This window comes from Heterodontus francisci, chromosome 12, assembly GCF_036365525.1.
Source record: "Heterodontus francisci isolate sHetFra1 chromosome 12, sHetFra1.hap1, whole genome shotgun sequence".
NCBI lineage: Eukaryota > Metazoa > Chordata > Chondrichthyes > Heterodontiformes > Heterodontidae > Heterodontus > Heterodontus francisci.
The window spans coordinates 107456826-107473764 of NC_090382.1; positions in this window are offsets into that span (position 1 = coordinate 107456826).

Genomic DNA, 16939 nt, shown 5'->3' on the forward strand with positions numbered 1-16939 from the left:
GAGTATTGCGTGCAGTTCTGGTCACCGCATTATAGGAAGGATGTGGAAGCTATGGAAAGGGTGCAGAGGAGATTTACTAGGATGTTGCCTGGTATGGAGGGAAGGTCTTACGAGGAAAGGCTGAGGGACTTGAGGTTGTTTTCGTTGGAGAGAAGGAGGAGGAGAGGTGACTTAATAGAGACATATAAGATAATCAGAGGGTTAGATAGGGTGGATAGTGAGCGTCTTTTTCCTCGGATGGTGATGGCAAACACGAGGGGACATAGCTTCAAGTTGAGGGGTGATAGATATAGGACAGATGTGAGAGGTAGTTTCTTTACTCAGAGAGTAGTAAGGGCGTGGAACGCCCTGCCTGCAGCAGTAGTAGATTCGCCAACTTTAGGGGCATTTAAGTGGTCATTGGATAGACATATGGATGAAAATGGAATAGTGTAGGTCAGATGGTTTCACAGGTCAGCGCAACATCGAGGGCCGAAGGGCCTGTACTGCGCTGTAATGTTCTAAAAAAAAAGAATCTGTCTACCTCTGCCTTAAAAACATTCAATGACCCTGCTTCCAGAGGAAGAGAGTTCCACAGACTCACAATCCTCTGAGTGAAAAAAATTCTCCTCATCTCTGTCTTAAATGATGTCCCCTAGTTTTAGTGTCTCCAACAAGGGGAAACATCCTTTACACTTCCACCCTGTCAAGTTCCATCAGGATCTTATATGTTTCAATAAGATCACCTCTCATCCTTCTGAACTCCAATGAATACAGACCCAACCTGTCTAACCTTGCCTCATAAGATAATCCTCTCATCCCAGAAATCAGTTGAATGAACCATCTCTACTGCTTCCAATGCAATTCTATCCTTTCTTAAATAAGGAGACCAAAACTGTACACAATACTCTAGATTGGTCTCACCAATGCCCTGTATAACTGTAGCAAACTATATTTTATATTCCATTCCCCTTGCAATAAATGACAACATTTCATTTGCCTTCTTAATCACTTACTATACCTACATATTAACCTTTTATGTTTTGTGTACTAGGACACCCAGATCCCTCTGCACCTTAGAGCTCTGCAAAATTTTCCATTTAGATAATATGTTGCTTTTCTACTTTTCCGGCCAAAGTGGACAAGTTCACACTTTCCCACATTTTACTCCATCTGCCAAATCTTTGTCCATTCACTTAACCTATCTATATCCCTTTGCAGACTCCTTATGTCCTCTTCACAACTTACTCTCCTGCCTATCATTGTGCCATCAGCAAATCCCTTCATCCAAGTCATTGATATAGATTGTAAACAGTTGAGGTCTCAGCACTGATCCCTGAGGCACTCCACTAGTTACAGCTTGCCAACCTGAAAACGACCCACTTATGCCTACTCTCTGTTTCCCGTTAGCTAACCAATCCTCTATCCATGCTAATATGTTACCCCCTATACCACGGGCTCTTATTTTGTTTAGTAACCTTTGATGTGGCACCTTGTCAAACGCCTTCTGGAAATCCAAGTGCACCACATCAACAGGCTCCCCTTGATCCACATTGATTGTTACTTCCTCAAGGAACTCTAATAAATTAGTCAAACATGATTTCCCTTTCACAAAACCATGTTGACTATCTGATCGCATTGAGATTTTGCAAATGACCTGCTATATCCTCTTTAATAATAGATTCCAGCATTTTCCCGATGACAGATGTTCAGCTAACTGGCCTGTAGTTTCCTGCTTTCTGTCTTCCTTCTTTCTTGAATAGCGGAGTTACATTCGCTATTTTCCAATCTGATGGGACCTATCCAGAATCTAGGGAATTTTGGAAGATTTAAACCAATGCATCCATTATCTCAGCAGCCACTTCTTTTAAGACCCTAGGATGAAGTCCATCAGGATCTGGGGACTTGTCAGCTTTTAGTTTTAATAGTATCCTTGCCCTGGTGATGGTAATTGTTTTAAATTCCCCCGTCCCTTTCAACACTTGATTCATAATTATTTCTGGGATGTTATTTGTATCCTCTACAGTGAAGACAGATGCAAAAAATCTGTTCATTTCTCTGCCATTTCCTTATTTTTCATTATTAACTCCCCAGATTCACTCTCTAGCGGACCAACACTTACTTTATTTACTCCTTTCCTTTTTAAATACCTGAAGAAACTCTTACTATCCAATTTTATATTTCTAGCTAGCTTTCTCTCATACGCTAATTTCTCTCTCATTATTCTTTTAATCATTGTTTGCTTTTTAAATATTCTGTCCAATCTCCTGACCTGCAATAACTCTTCGCTGAATTGTACATTTTTTCATTCAATTTGATACGATCTTTGACTTCCTTAGTTAACCACAGATGGTGTGTCCTTCCCCTAGAGTCTTTCTTTATCACAGATACAGGAATGTATCTTTGCTGAGTGTTATGAAAAATCTCCTTAAAAGTCTGCCACTGCATCTCTACTGACCTATCCCTTAACCTAATTTCCCAGTTTACTTCAACCAGTTGTCTTCAAACTCTCACAATTAGCCTTATTTAAGTTTAAAACACTAGTCTCAGATCCACTCTTCTCATCCCCAAACTGATTCTACGTCTTGATCTTTAGAACTAAGTTCATCTCTCAGTATAGTACATAGTACCCTCTTTAACTAACTGAGCTACCCCACCACTTTTTCCTAGCTTCCTGTCCTTCCTGAATATCACCTACCCTTGGATATTCAGGTGTCAGCTTTGGTTTCCCTGTAGCCACATCTCTGTAATGACTAACAGGTCACACATATGAATTTCTATTTGAGCTCGAAATTCATCTGCTTTATTGTGAATGCTGCAGGCATTCAGATACAGAGCCCTTAATCCAGTTTGTTTTTACTGTGTTTAAACACTGGCCCTATCTGCTAGCAACACACTTCAGATTGCAATCACTGTCCCTTCCTGCCATACTCTGATTATCATTATCTTTATTACTACCTTGATCTATTGCCTTGTCATTTCCCTTTAATTTACTCAATCTTCCCCGACATGATCCCTTCCCTTTCCCCATCTATTTAGTTTAAAGCCCTTTCTACTTCCCTAGTTATATGATTGCTACATCACTGGTGCCAGCACAGTTCAGGTGAAGGCCGTCCCAACGGTACAGCACGGGAGTGGGATTAATTGAATGGCTCTTTCAAAGAGCCAGCTCAGATGCGATGGACTGAAAGGCCTCCTGATGTGCTGCATAATTGTATCTGATTCTATGCTGCGAGGCTGCATTCAATTTCCCTGGACAGCACGGCATTCCTGCTCCTCCTGACCCACATGGGAACTTTTAAAATCAGAGATGTCCCTTTCTGCATTTCTTCTGTGCCTAAATCCAGTTCCCAACAGCATAGACCCAGCAGAGAACTCACCCCTGGACCATCCATTCACACCTGGACCATCCATTCACACCTGGACCATCCATTCACCCCTGGACCATCCGCACAACCCTGGACAATCCATTCACCCCTGGACCATCCATTCACCCCTGGACCATCCGCACAACCCTGGACCATCCATTCACCCCTGGACCATCCGCACAACCCTGGATAATCCATTCACCCCTGGACCATCCGCACAACCCTGGACCATCCATTCACCCCTGGACCATCCGCACAACCCTGGACCATCCATTCACCCTTGACCATCCACTCACCCCTAGACCATCCACTCACTCTGGACCATCTATTCACCCCTGGACCATCCACTCACCCCGGGACCATCCACTCACCCTGGACCATCCATTCACCCCTGGACCATCCATTCACCCCTGGACCATCCGCACAACCCTGGACCATCCATTCATCCCTGGACTATCCACTCACCCTTGACCATCCACTCACCCCTGGACCATCCACTCACCCCTGGACCATCCATTCACCCCTGGACCATCCGCACAACCCTGGACAATCCATTCACCCCTGGACCATCCATTCACCCCTGGACCATCCATTCACCCCTGGACCATCCGCACAACCCGGGACCATCCATTGACCCCTGGACAATCCATTGACCCCTGGACCATCCATTCACCCCTGGACCATCCATTCACCCCTGGACCATCCACTCACCCCTGGACCATCCACTCACTCTGGACCATCTATTCACCCCTGGACCATCCAGTCACCCCGGGACCATCCACTCACCCTGGATCATCCATTCACCCCTGGACCATCCATTCACCCCTGGACTATCCACTCACCCTTGACCATCCACTCACCCCTGGACCATCCACTCACCCTGGACCATCCACTCACCCCTGGACCATCCAAGCACCCTGGACCATCCATTCACCCCTGGACCATCCATTCACCCCTGGACCATCCATTCACCCTTGACCATCCACTCACCCCTGGACCATCCACTCACCCTGGACCATCCACTCACCCCTGGACCATCCAAGCACCCTGGACCATCCATTCACCCCTGGACTATCCACTCACCCTGGACCATCCACTCACCCCTGGACCATCCATTCACCCCTGGACCATCCATTCACCCCTGGACTATCCACTCACCCTGGACCATCCACTCACCCCTGGACCATCCATTCACCCCTGGACCATCCACTCACCCCTGGACCATCCATTCACCCCTGGACCATCCATTCACCCCTGGACTATCCACTCACCCTGGACCATCCACTCACCCCTGGACCATCCATTCACCCCTGGACCATCCACTCACCCCTGGACCATCCACTCACCCCTGGACCATCCACTCACTCTGGACCATCTATTCACCCCTGCACCATCCACTCAACCCGGGGCCATCCACTCACCCCGGGGCCATCCTCTCACCCCTGGACCATCCTCTCACCCCTGGACCATCCACTCACCCCTGAACCATCCACTCACCCCTGGACCATTCGCTCACCCTGGACCATCCACTCACCCCTGGACCATCCACTCACCCCTGGACCATCCACTCACCCTGGACCATTCATTCACCCCTGGACCATTCATTCACCCCTGGACCATCCACTCACCCCTGGACCATCCGCTCACCCCGGACCATTCGCTCACCCCTGGAACATCCATTCATCCCTGGACCATATACTCACCTCTGGACCATACGTTGACCCTGGACCATCCACTCACCCCTGAACCATCCACTCACCTGTGGACCATACGTTCACCCCTGAACCATCCACTGACCCCTGGACCATCCGCTCCCCCTGAACCTCCACTCACCCCTGGACCATTCACACACCCCTGGTCCATATGTTCACCCCAGGACCATCCAGTCACCACTTGACCATCCACTTCCACTGGACCTTCTGCTCAACCCTGGACCATCCGTTTACTCCAGACCATCAATTCACCCCTGGACCATCCTCTCAACCCTGGACCATCCACTCACATCTGGACCATTCGCTCACCCCTGGACCATCCACTCACCCCTGGACCATCCACTCACCCCTGGACCATCCGCTCACCCCTGGACCAACGCCTCACCCCTCGACTATCCACTCACCTGTAGATCATCTGCTCACCCCTGGACCATCCACTCACCCCTGGACCAACGGCTCACCCCTGGACTATCCACTCACCTGTGGACCATCCGCTCACCCCTGGACCATCCGCTCACCCGTGGACCATCCACTCACCACAGGATCATCAATTCACCCCTGGACTATCCACTCACCTGTGGACCATCCGCTCACCCCTGGACCATCCACTCACCCGTGGACCATCCGCTCACCCCTGGACCATCCACTCACCCCTGGACCATCCACTCACCCATGGACCATCCACTCACCCCCGGACCATCCACTCACCCCCGGACCATCCACTCACCCCCGGACCATCCACTCACCCCTGGACCATCCTCTCACCCCTGGACCATCCACTCACCCTGGACCACCCACTCACTCTGGACCATCCATTCACCCCTGGACCATCCACTCACCCCTGGACCATCCATTCACCTGGGACCACCCATTCACCCCTGGACCATCCACTCACCCCTGGACCATCCACTCACCCCTGGACCATTCGCTCACCCTGGACCATCCACTCACCCCTGGACCATCCACTCACCCCTGGACCATTCATTCACCCCTGGACCATTCATTCACCCCTGGACCATCCACTCACCCCTGGACCATCCGCTCACCCCGGACCATTCGCTCACCCCTGGAACATCCATTCATCCCTGGACCATATACTCACCTCTGGACCATACGTTGACCCTGGACCATCCACTCACCCCTGAACCATCCACTCACCTGTGGACCATACGTTCACCCCTGAACCATCCACTGACCCCTGGACCATCCACTCCCCCTGAACCTCCACTCACCCCTGGACCATTCACACACCCCTGGTCCATATGTTCACCCCAGGACCATCCAGTCACCACTTGACCATCCACTTCCACTGGACCTTATGCTCAACCCTGGACCATCCGTTTACTCCAGACCATCAATTCACCCCTGGACCATCCTCTCAACCCTGGACCATCCACTCACATCTGGACCATTCGCTCACCCCTGGACCATCCACTCACCCCTGGACCATCCACTCACCCCTGGACCATCCGCTCACCCCTGGACCAACGCCTCACCCCTCGACTATCCACTCACCTGTAGATCATCTGCTCACCCCTGGACCATCCACTCACCCCTGGACCAACGGCTCACCCCTGGACTATCCACTCACCTGTGGACCATCCGCTCACCCCTGGACCATCCGCTCACCCGTGGACCATCCACTCACCACAGGATCATCAATTCACCCCTGGACTATCCACTCACCTGTGGACCATCCGCTCACCCCTGGACCATCCACTCACCCGTGGACCATCCGCTCACCCCTGGACCATCCACTCACCCCTGGACCATCCACTCACCCATGGACTATCCACTCACCCCTGGACCATCCACTCACCCCCGGACCATCCACTCACCCCCGGACCATCCACTCACCCCCGGACCATCCACTCACCCCTGGACCATCCTCTCACCCCTGGACCATCCACTCACCCTGGACCACCCACTCACTCTGGACCATCCATTCACCCCTGGACCATCCACTCACCCCTGGACCATCCATTCACCTGGGATCACCCATTCACCCCTGGACCATCCGCTCACCCTGGACCATCCACTCACCCCAGACCATCCATTCACCCCTGCACCATCCGCTCAACCCGGACCATCCATTCACCCCTGGACCATCCGCTCACCCTAGACCTTCCATTCACCCCTGAACCATCCGCTCAACCCGGACCATCCATTCACCCCTGGACCATCCGCTCACCCTGGACCATCCTCTCACCCCGGACCATCCATTCTCCCCTGGACCATCCGCTCACCCTGGACCATCTGCTCACCCTGGACCATCCATTCACCCCTGGACCATCCGCTCACCCTAGACTTTCCATTCACCCCTGAACCATCCACTCACCCCGGACCATACACTCACCCCTGGACAATCCGCTCACCTGTGGACCATCCACTCACCTCTGGACCATACGTTCACCCTGGACCATCCACTCACCCCTTATCCATCCGCTCACCTGTGGACCTTACGTTCACCCCTGAACCATCCACTGACCCCAGGACCATCCGCTCCCCCTGGACCATCCACTCACATTTGGACCATTCACACACTCCTGGTCCATACGTTCACCCCAGGACCATCCATTCACCACTTGACCATCCACTTCCACTAGACCTTCTGCTCAACCCTGGACCATCCGTTTAGTCCAGACCATCCATTCAGCCCTGGACCATCCTCTCACCCCTGGACCATCCACTCACCCCTGGACCATTCGCTCACCCCTGGACCATCCACTCACCCCTGGACCATCCACTCACCCTGGACCACCCACTCACTCTGGACCATCCATTCACCCCTGGACCATCCACTCACCACTGGACCATCCACTCACCACTGGACCATCCACTCACCCCAGGACCATCCACTCACCCCTGTACTATCTGCTCACCCCTGGACCATCCACTCACCCCTCTACCGTCTGCTCACCCCTGAACCATTCACTCACCCCTGGACCATCCACTCACCCCTGAACCATCCACTCACCCCTGGACCATCCACTCACCTGTGTACTATCCACTCACCCCTGAACCATCCGCTCACCCCGGACCATCCACTCACCTGTGTACCATCCGTTCAACCCGGACCATCCACAAGAACATAGGAAATAGCATCAGGTCGAGGCCGTTTGGCCTCTTACGCCTGCTCTGCCAGCCAGTAAGATCATGACTGATCTTCTATCTCAATTCCAACTTCCCGCCCACTCCACACATCCCCTAATTCCCTTTGTAGTCAAAAACCTATTGATCTCAGTCTTGAATATACTCAAGGACTGGGCATCCACCGGCCTCGGGGGTAGAGAATTCCGAAGATTCACAACCCTCTCAGTGAAGAAATATCTCCCCATTTCAGTCCAAAATGATTGTCCCCTTATCCTGATACTGTGACCCCTTAGTTCTAGACTCTCCAGTCAGGTGAAATAACCTCCTAGTCTTTCAAACCCTTTAAGAATTTTATACATTTCAATGAGATTATGTTATTGACCACTTGACCTCGTTTATACTGTCCCCTTCCAATACTTCCCTGCAATGTTTTATACAACTTGATTACAATTGCAACTTTCTGCGAGACGTCCGTTTGCCTTGTTTGTTCCTGGCAAGTCCTGGATTTGAACCTTTAGCTGCAGTTAAAACCTGTTACTGAGATAAATGAAGTGAAGTGAATCATTGCCAAGATCGGCAGCAGGGAACACCATCACCTCCAAGTTCCCCTCCAACTCACGCACCATCCCAACTTGGAACTATGGTGCCAATGCTTCACTGACGCTGGGTCAAAGTCCTGGAACTCCCTCTCTAACAGCACTGTGGGTGTACCTACACCACATGGGCTGCAGTCGTTTAAGAAAACAGCTCACCACCAGCTTCTCAAGGGGCAGGGAGGGATGGGTAGTAAATGCTGGCCGAGCCAGCGACGCCACATTCTGAGAATGAATTTTAAAAAGTGTGGTGCAGTGTCGTGTTTGCGTACAATGCAACCTACAATGATTATAAATTAAATTTAAGTTGACGAATTAAGAAGGAATAAAACAATGGCACTGAAATAACCGTCTCTGGTTGTCTTCAACAAGGTCAGGCAGTGCTGTCGCATCGCGTAACCCTGTGGGAAAGCAAATCCAGTTTGCAGGTAAGAAACAGCAGATCAGCAGAATCTCCACTAAGACTGGCCAAAGGTCACTGCCATGTTCCATTTCTCAGTCTTCCTCAGACAGATAACAGCTCACCTGCATCCGATACAAACATTTCCAACTCAGAGACTCCCTTCGAACTTGACAACAGTTTAGTCTAAGAAGACAAGAAAGGCCAAAGGCAGCGTCAGATATCAGCACACGAAGAGTGAATGCGTCTGAGTGAAATTCCAGGGGCTGGATTTTCGAAGGGCCGTGGGGTTGGGAAACGGGACAGGCGCAATTTTAAAATTGCGTTCCCGCGGGTCGTCTCAGGATCCCGACGCCTCTGGGACAGTTTTGTAATTTTGAAAGGGCCAGCGGGGGAAGGGGAGGGAAGAGGAAACCCACTCTCTGTCAATTAACAGCCTGGTTAGCTCTGTAAGGGGCCTGTCGGGTGCATGATGAAATTTTTGACCTTTATTTCGGCAAACCCAAACAGTCAGGTGTACATTAATGCACAACTGGCAGGTTCGCCAGGGGGTCAATACCTTCTTGTGCTAGTACTGCACCTTCATTTTCCGACTGGGCCTCTTACATCCCTGAGGACACTGCTGGCCCGGTAAGGAGCTGTCTGCTCTCTTCGGCCCCATCAAGGTTGCCACCTACCTTTGCTGCTGACACCATGCATGCAGCTCCCGCCTCCTGGAAGTGCTCGCCACCAGTAGATTAGATTAGAGATACAGCACTGAAACAGGCCCTTCGGCCCACCGAGTCTGTGCCGAACATCAACCACCCATTTATACTAATCCTACACTGATCCCATATTCCCAACAAACATCCCCACCTGTCCCTACATTTCCCTACCACCTACCTATACTGGTGACAATTTATAATGGCCAATTTACCTATCAACCTGCAAGTCTTTTGGCTTGTGGGAGGAAACCGGAGCACCCGGTGAAAACCCACGCAGACACAGGGAGAACTTGCAAACTCCACACAGGCAGTACCCGGAATCGAACCCAGGTCCCTGCAGCTGTGAGGCTGCGGTGCTAACCATTGCGCCACTGTGCCGCCCTTGGGCCCTGAGCTCGTCCCCCTGCCCAATTAGGCATCTTCATTTTAAAATGGCATCACAAGAGTGACACAGCTGAGGTGCGAACTCAGGACCCGGAATTTTTCCGGGCGCCGGATTCCCAACCCCAATTTGAAGATGCAGCATCAGGACTCAGAGTCTGGATATTCTGGACATCCACCATGCCAAAAAAATACATTGACTGACAATAAGAGAGAGAGGAAATTCAGAAAAGCCTCTGGTCAGTGTGTTGTAAACACATGAGGTAATTTCAAGCCCCCCAGTGGTCTTTACCAATGCTTTATGGATTTCAGTATTGCAGAGGTTAAGTACAATGATCCAGATTCACACCTCTGTTTTTACAGGCTTGACTCAATCATTTCGAAAGCAAGGCGGTTTACCACAGAAATCAGCCGCACATAAACTCCCAGAATAGGAAGATCCAACTTTCAGGATGAGCTGTTCCCGAAAGACAGATTACATTCAGGTCAGAGAATGAGAATTTTCTCTTGCCCTATCCCTCAATACCATCCCTCACCCCATCCCTCAATCTCATCTCTCATCCTATTAAAGGCCAGTATTTATTGCCCATCCCTAATTGCCCTCGAGAAGGTGATGCTGAGCCACAGTCCATGCGATGTATGCACACCCACAGTGCTGTTGGGGAGCGAGTTCCAGGATTTTGACCCAGTGGCAATGAAGGAACGCCGATATAGTTCCAAGTCAGGATGATGTGCGGTTTGGAGGGGAACTTGCAGCTGGTGCTGTTCCCATGTGTCTGCTGTCCTTGTTCTTCTAGGTGGTAGAGGTCGCAGGTTTGCGAGATGTGGTGAGTTGCTGCAGTGCATCTTGTAGATTGTACACACTGCTGCCACTGTGTGCCGGGGGGGTGGATGGAGTGAATGTTGAAGGTGGTGGATGGGGTGCCAATCAAGCGGGCTGCTTTGTCCTGGATGGTGTTGAGTTTCTTGAGTGTTGTTGGAACTGCACCCATTCAGGCAAGTGGAGAGTATTCCATCACACTCCTGACTTGTGCCTTGTAGATGGTGGACAGGCATTGGGGAGTCAGGAGATGAGTTACTCACAGCAGAATTCACAGCCTCTGACCTGTTTTTGTGGCCACAGTATTTATGTGGCTGGTCCAATTAAGTTTCTGGTCAATGGTAGCCCCCAGGATGATGATAGTGGAGAAGTCATCGATGGCAATGCTGTTGAATGTCAAGGGGAAAGGTGGTTAGATTCTCTCTTGCTGGAGATGGTCATTGCCTGGCACTTGTGTGGCGCAAATGTTACTTGCCACTTATCAGCCCAAGCCTGGATATTGTTCAGGTCTTGCTGCATTTCAATACAGACTGCTTCAGCATCTGAGGAGTCATGAATGGTGCTGAACATTGTGCAATCATCAGCCAACATCCCCACTTCTGACCTTATGATTGAAGGAAGGTCATTGATGAAGCAGCTGAAGATGGTTGGACCGAGGACACTACCCTGAGGAACTCCTGCAGTGATGTCCTGGAGCTCAGATGATTGACCTCCAACAACCATAACCATCTAGGTATTGCGCTAGGTATGACTCCAGCCAGCGGAGGGTTTTCCCCCTGATTCCCATTGACCTCTGTTTTGCTAGGGCTCCTTGATGCCAAACTCAGTCAAATGCTGCCTTGATGTCAAGGGCAGTCACTCTCACCTCACCTCTTGAGTTCAGCTCTTTTGTCCATGTTTGAACCAAGGCTGTAATGAGGTCAGGAGCTGAGTGGCCCTGGCGGAACCCAAACTGAGCGTCACTGAGCAGGTTATTGCTAAGCAAGTGCCGCTTGATGGCACTGTTGATGACACCTTCTATCACTTTACTGATGATTGAGAGTAGGCTGATGGGGCGGTAATTGACCGGGTTGGACTTGTCCTGCTTTTTGTGTACAGGACATACCTGGGCAATTTTCCACATTGCAGGGTAGATGCCAGTGTTGTAGCTGTACTGGAACAGCTTGGCTAGGGGTGCGGCAAGTTCTGGAGCACAGGTCTTCAGTACTCTTGCCAGAATATTGTCAAAAAAGCCCATAGCTTTTGCAGTATCCAGTGCCTTCAGTCGTTTCTTGATATCACGCGGGGTGAATAGAATTGGCTGAAGTCTGGCATCTGTGATGCTGGGGACTTCAGGAGGAGGCCGAGATGGATCATCAACTCGGCACTTCTGGCTGAAGATTGTTGCAAATGCTTCAGCCTTATCTTTCGCACTGATGTGCTGGGCTCCCCCATCATTGAGGATGGGGATATTTGTGGAGCCATCTCCTCCAGTTAGTTGTTTAATTGTCCACCAACATTCACGGCTGGATGTGGCAGGACTGCAGAGTTTAGATCTGATCCGTTGGTTATGGGATCGCTTAGCTCCGTCTATTGCGTGCTGCTTACACAGTTTGGCACGCAGATGGCTCTGTGTTGTAGCTTCACCAGGTTGACACCTCATTTTGAGGTATGCCTGGTGCTGCTCCTGGCATGTCCTCCTGCACTCTTCATTGAACCAGGGTTAGTCTCCTGGCTTGACGGTAATAGTAGAGTGGGGGATATGCCAGACCATGAGGTTACAGATTGTGGTTGAGTACAATTCTGCTGCTGCTGATGGCCCACAGCGCCACTGTTCAAAATCTATCCCATTTAGCACAGTGATAGTACCACAAAACACGATGGACGGTATCCTCAATGAGAAGGCGGGACTTCGTCTCCACAAGGACTGTGCGGTGGTCACTCCTACCAATACTGTCATGGACAGAAGCATCTGTGGCAGGCAGATTGGTGAGGACAACATCAAGTATGTTTTTCCCTTGTGTTGGTTCCCCTACCACCTGCTGCAGACCCAGTCTAGCAGCTATGTCCTTTAGGACTCGGCCAATAGTGGTGCTACCGAGCCACTCTTGGTGATGGACATTGAAGTCCCCCACCCAGAGTACATTATGTGCCCTTGCTTCCTCCAGGTGGTGTTCAATATGGAGGAGTACTGAGTCATCAGTTGAGGGAGGGCGGTAGGTGGTAATCAGTAGGAGGTTACCTTGTCCATGTTTGACCTGATGCCATGAGACTTCATGGGGTCCAGAGTCAATGTTGAGGACTCCCAGGGCAACACCCTCCCTACTGTATACCACTGTGTCACCACCTTTGGTGGGTCTGTCCTGCCTGTGGGACAGGACATACCCGGGGATAGTGATGGCAGTGTCTGGGACATTGGCTGTAAGGTATGATTCCGTGAGCATGACTATGTCAGGCTGTTGCTTGACTAGTCTGTGAGACAGCTCTTCCAATTTTGGCACAAGCCCCCAGATGTTAGTAAGGAGGACTTTGCAGGGTTGACAGGGCTGGGTTTGCCATTGTGATTTCTGGTGCCTAGGTCGATGCCGGGTGGTCCGTCCAGTTTCATTCCTTTTTATTGACTTCGTAGCAGTTAGGTACAACTGAATGGCTTGCTAGGCCATTTCAGAGGGCATGTAAGAGTTAACCACATTGCTGTGGGTCTGGAGTCACAAGTAGGCCAGACCAGGTAAGGACAGCAGATTTCCTTCCCTAAAGGACATTAGTGAACCAGATGGGTTTTTACAACAATCGGCAATGGTTTCATGGCCATCATTAGACTAGCTTTTTAATTCCATATTTATTAATTAAGTTCAAATTCCACCTTCTGCTGTGGTGGGATTCAAACCCATGTCCCCAGAGAAATACCCTGGGTTTCCCGATCCAGTGATAAAACCACTACGCCCCGCCTATATTGTCTTTCGTTATTTATTTTTCCAAAATGTATTACTTCACACTTCTCTACATTGAATTGCATCTACCAGATGTCTTGCTCCTTTGGACACCACCACAGCCTTGACTACATTTATTACATATAAATCCTCATTCAGATCAAGCAAAAACAACATCTTGCATTTAGATAGCACCTCTAACAAAGTTTTTAAAAAACCCCAAGTCACTTCAGAGGAATGATTATCAAACCAAATTTGACACCGAGCCACATAAGGAGATATTAGGACAGGTGATCAAAAGTTTGGTCAAAGAGATAGGTTTTAAGGAGTATCTCACAAGAGGAAAGCCAGGTGGAGAGGTAGAGAGGTTTAGGGAGGGAATTCCAGAGCTTCGGGCCCAGACAACTGAAGGCACGGCTGCCAATGGTGGAGCGATTAAAATTAGGGATGCACAAGAGGCCAGAAATGGAGGAGTGTAGAGATCTCGGAGGGTCGTACAGCTGGAGGAAGTTATTTTTTTCAATAGAAATATTTACCAGTGTCCTAGAGGCTATGTAAATAAGTTTGTTAAGTAGCCAACAGAATAAATATGCAGTCTTAGAGTGTTGCCTAGGTGTCTCCCACTTGGTAATTGAATGGTATGTGGTAAATTGATCTGTGTGCATTGTTATCTTTGCCTTGCACAAGTCTGTGGCAATGCTGCAGTATCAAAACAATTTTGCTTTTCACCTACATATTACAGAAGTGAAATCAGTCTGGGTGTACATCGTTTGGAAGTGTTCGAAGAAAGGAAATCTCACAAATAAGATGGTAAAACATTGTTAACACTCAGATTGCCAACAAACCCAGAGAATCTCCTGGGTTTTTTCAGGTTGTTTTTCTTCAGGTTTGCACTTGCTGCTGTTCAATATTCAGTGTATTCACACCTAATCTGTACTAATGCTTTGTCTTTCAACACACCATTAACATATTGTTTGCCTTTTCTCCGTGACCTTTTGGTCAGCTATGTGGCCTGGTCCAATCTGCACCTTCTCCTTTGTTATCTCTTGCCCCACCTCCACCTCACTTGTTTATAATCTGTGACTTTTCTAATATTTGTCAGTTCTGAAGAAGGGTCACTGACCCGAAACGTTAACTCTGCTTCTCTTTCCACAGATGCTGCCAGACCTGCTGAGTGATTCCAGCATTTCTTGTTTTTGTTCCAGAGAATCTCCTGTCCCCTTAGTTGCATTTTACCACCAATGGACGGTAAGTCAAGTGAGAACTGTGTGCACTTCTTCAAAACTGGCAATTGAGAGCTTGTTAAGATTGTTGAAGACCCAATTCAATGGTATTTCACGTGCCTGTTCGAATTTTACAAGGAATGCACAGGGGCCATGGGGCATTGGAGCCCTGGCAGGTATTTAAGGGCAGCAATGGGATGGCAGCTGAGGTCATTGCTGCATTCAGCAGCCATGGGGTCAGGGAGTTCACCTTCGCAGGAAGGCTGGTGCAGCGTGGCCAGAGTGTTTGTGGGGAGGAGGGGAAGTTGAGGACCCAGGGATCTGAGGTCGAGCCTCCATTGTGCCATCGAGCTCCTGGCACGGGGGTCAATCGAGAAGGGGTTGAGGGGGGTGGGGTGGGCAGTGTTGAGGAAGCAACTGGCAGAGTGGCCCTTCAGACTGGCAGTGCCCAAGTGCCATGGGCATCGTCCTTTCAGGAGTCGGGTCCTCCAGGGAGGAGGAGAACCCGAGAGGGAGGGAGGTGCCGGAACATGCATCCGGTCAGCAGCAATGTCATGGCCACCTGCAGGGGCAACCTCAGAATGGAGAAGTGGCAGAAGGCCACATCGATGACCTCTTCGCCCTCTCCCAATGGCAGGTCCACACAGCTGGCTGGATGTCTTCAGAGGCTGCTGGGCAGGATAGCATTCCGGTGCTGGTGACACTTTAAAGATCACACCAGCCCATCTAAACCATATCAGCTGATGATGCAGTTGCTGCCTCAGTCCCCCTCCAGCCAGGGCATGGTCAGTCATCCCACCTGCCAGCTGTTAATTGGCCAACTGCCGTGAGATTACTCTGAGAATGGGGATTTCAGAGGGTTCGCCAGCACCACCCACGTCCGGTCCCACTTACCCCTTCCTGCTGATTCACGGCCAGTGTGTCCAATTCCCTGCACCTACTTTAGGAAGGACATGAAGGCTTTCGAGTGGATACTGAAAAGCTTAATTTTTACTTATTTAGAGATACAGCACTGAAAAATGCCCTTCGGCCCACCCAGTCTGTGCCGACCAAGAACCACCCATTTATACTAACCCTACAGCAATCTCATATTCCCTACCACCTACCTACACTAGGGGCAATTTACAATGGCCAATTTACCTGTCACCTGTAAGTCTTTGGCTGTGGGAGGAAACCGGAGCACCCGACGAAAACTCACACGGTCACAGGGAGAACTTGCAAACTCCGCACAGGCAGTACCCAGAACTGAACCTGGGTCGCTGGAGTTGTGAGGTTGCGGTGCTAACCACTGAGCCATAGTGCCGCCCCTAGCTAAAATTAGCTAGAATTGTTTCAGGCATGAGGGATTAGTTATGTGGATATACTGGGGAGGGTGGGGTTGTTCTCCTCAGAGCAGAAAAGTCTAAGAGCAGATTTGATAGGGGTGTTTAAAATCATGGAGGGTTTAAATAAAGTAAATAAAAAGAAACTGTTTCCAATGGCTGAAGGTTCAGTAACCAGGGGGCACAAATTTAAGGTGATTGGATAAAGAACCAGAGGTGACACGAGGAAAAGTTTTGTTACGCAATGAGTTGTTCAGATCTGGAGTGCGCTGCAAGTTAGGCTGGTGGAGACAGATTCAATCGTAGCCTTCCATAGGGAATTGGATCAATACTAGTCGGAGAAAAAAATGCAGTGATGTGGGGAAAGGGAGCTGACTTGATAGGTCTAAGGGCCTCTTTCCATGCTGTACTATTCTATGAAGCACTGCAACACTT